The 3,247-nt window shown below is 36.5% G+C and overlaps 1 long non-coding RNA gene across 1 annotated transcript; it reads right to left on the reverse strand.

The window, feature by feature from the left end:
• Positions 384 to 2,923, reverse strand: LOC109843759. Its single transcript, XR_002247788.1, has 4 exons — positions 1,612 to 2,923; positions 1,492 to 1,528; positions 1,007 to 1,107; positions 384 to 738 (listed from the first exon to the last, which is right to left on the reverse strand). It is a non-coding gene; the product is annotated as an uncharacterized LOC109843759 (long non-coding RNA).

Below are 3,247 nucleotides of genomic sequence, written 5' to 3' on the forward strand. Positions count from 1 at the left end.
ATCCCTGACGGGATGCCGTCAGTAATAAGTATTACTGACGGCATCTTCCCTGACGGCTCCCGCCGTCAGGGATGTTGAAATATCCCTGACGGCCTTCCCGTCGGGGATGTGCAAAACAAAGCCGTCAGGGATAAACATCCCTGACGGCGTGCCCGTCAGGGATGTTATGAACATCCCTGACGGGCATGCCGTCAGGGATAAACATCCCTGACGGCGTGCCCGTCAGGGATGTTATATAATCACCAAAAAAATATGCACTACATTTGAATATATGTTGATTTCATGCAAAATTCCTGTATACAATCCCTGCACTACATTTGATTTATATGCAATCCAAATTTCACAACAATCTTCACAATCATCTCGCATACATTCAAATTTCATAAATTTCGTGCACTTTCCATATCTAGTATCTCGCATACATCCACTACATTCAAAATTTTTACAATCCAAATTTCACAAACATTTAAAGAAACATGCATAAATTCAAATTTCACATTTCATAACTAATATCTCGCATATATCAACACCGTACATTCAAAATTTTCGCAATCCAAACGTCACAAATAACAAACCACTTCAAGCTTGGCCTAAAACAATCAAACTACAGGCACTTCCTAATACTATGCGCAAGGAACATCATTTCAAATAGGGAATCATTGACCCCCAAAAAAAAAGATTTAATGTCATCAGATACCAGCTTGACTACCACTTCCTCTCTGCTCTGAACATTAACAACTGCAGACAAGAAAAAACAGTTATAAACTCATATTCCTAATCGAACCCATGAAGTGAACACAAGACATACAATATTATTAATGAAGTGTTAATCTGAACATTAACACTTGCAGCTTTTGTGTCTCATGACAAACAATATTATTAATGAAGTTTGTGTGCTCAAGAAACCATGTCCCATGAAGTGAACACAAGACACTTGCAGCTTTCATGTATTAGCGTGAGACAAAAAGAGGCCGAGTGGCAAGTTAATGAAGTTCTGTTGCATTACCTCCTCTATTTTTCTTCTGTAGATGGCCATATGTCCTTGAAATATATATTTTCCCCATCCTTTCCTGTTCCAATTGGTTCTTTTTCAAAATCAATGTCAACCTAAAGATGTTTAACACGCAAAAACTCAGAGAGCATTACAGTTACATGCAAATTGCAGGTGTGCAGCGAAGGAACTACTCTCCACTGGCATATGACTAAGAAAGACCAGAAGAATATGAACATGAGTAATTCTCATCCACAATAGCATATATGATGTATGAGATTTCTAAGTACAGTCACTAGACCTCCCCAGAAACCTTCAAACAAAAAATAGGCCAAAGCAAATACTTAAATAAAAGGAAAGGCCTCTAGTTTGAAATGCAAGATGTCAATAAAGTCAGGAACGATCTTATTAAAGTATTTGAAGGTAAAATGACTAGATTATTACAATTTACAAATATATAAATACAAGAAATAAATAAAAACTAAGGATCAAGACAATACCAACATCGACATATATTTTCTCATGTGCTGCGTCGACCTAATAGCATCAAACAATAAATTAAGTATTCATTAGTTCTGTATAAAGCCAACAGTAAGAAAGAAACTTTATAAGAAATGCACCTTGAGTTTTAGTGTTTCTACAGACACTGGAAGGATAACTGTTAAGGGGCATATCAATCAATGTCGTTATACCACCTGAAAGAGAACATAAATCACCACTCTAGATTAGAATATGAATGAAACCATGATACATGCTTAACTAAAGTCTGAATTTTTTTATAATCTCCAAAGTAGTGAAACAATTTAGAAACAAAACAGTATCAAGTGAAATAAGAAATATTTCCCACAGCAAATAAAATAACACTAGAACTTGATAGGATTGTATTGTACTGTATACTAAGTTTCAAACTTTCTTATCCTTGAAAGACTGAACAATTAGATGTTTATACCAGTTTATTGAAAGGACCAGCCATAAGAGTGGACATGTGAGAAAGACAGAAGCATTGTGAGAAAGAAAATCCAATATGAATATTCTACTTTTGTAAAGTGAGTAAATGACACATCAATTTTATTTTAACGGACTCTCTGGCCACATGATTTCATCAAAAGGTCCATTGTTGTCTAAAGTGTCATATCTTTAAATATCTTCTAATACAAGTTTTCACTGCACATGGCTTGTGATTATCAAATTTGAGCTTTCTTCACAGTACATTATATGATGAAATTTCACTTTACATTGCAGTTCATGCAAAAATGAATCAGATTGTACAAGTAACTATAACTTAATATAAATTTTGGGAATACAGAGAACAGAGATATCTTTAATAAACATAAATGTATCAGAACAATATGAAAACTTGCGTTTATTCCGATTTAGAAATAATCTTTACACAAGCATCATTCTTTCTGAGCAACTAGACATATAAAAATAAATAAACTTAAAGAAAGCTCCACCAAGAACTTTTCTACCACAAAATAAAGCCGAACTTGCATCATTATTATGAGTCTCTTTTGGTATTTTTCAAGCAAAGAAGCACACAAGTTAGCTGCATGCTTGCTAATTAACAAACTTGCAAAACAAAAACACAGTGAAATATTCAACACCATATATGCTCTTATTATTCACTCGACGTATGGGGGTACTGTTACTATTTAACAGTGTAATCAAACACAAATTAACAAATTCATCCCCTACCCAGAAATTCGACAATTATCCATATCACTAACAATCATCCATTGTCAATGATCACCTAACAAGATAGTGAGCACAAACAACAAATTTTAACACACAATATATATAGTAAAACACAGAGTTAAATAAAGCGATCTAGCTCGCATCAATCATAATCATCCAATAACACAAAGGACCATATTCCTAATCGAACCCAGAAGCCCAAATGAAGTAAAATTCTATCAAGAATCCACTGTCAAAATTTCAAGAATACCCCCACCCCACCCCACCCCACCCCATCCCCTCTATCGGCATCTTTCAGGACTTTGCCCCTGCAAATCAAGTTCACGGCGGAGCCCACGGCGGTCGATCGCCGGCGGACTTTGTCCCTGAGCAATAAGAATTGTAGCCATGGGATCTTGTAACAAAACAATGCGTTGGTGGCTGTACAATTGATTATCAAGAATTCAGGTGCTTACTTGTTGAGTTGATGCAAGGGCGGCGAGCGCGGCTTTAGGCTGAGATCTGGCGAGGGCGCGGGTTGTGGGAGGCGAGCGGGCGGGGTTGGTGGAGGCGAGCGGTCGT

The sequence above is a fragment of the Asparagus officinalis genome, chromosome 5 (assembly GCF_001876935.1).
Source record: "Asparagus officinalis chromosome 5, Aspof.V1, whole genome shotgun sequence".
NCBI lineage: Eukaryota > Viridiplantae > Streptophyta > Magnoliopsida > Asparagales > Asparagaceae > Asparagus > Asparagus officinalis.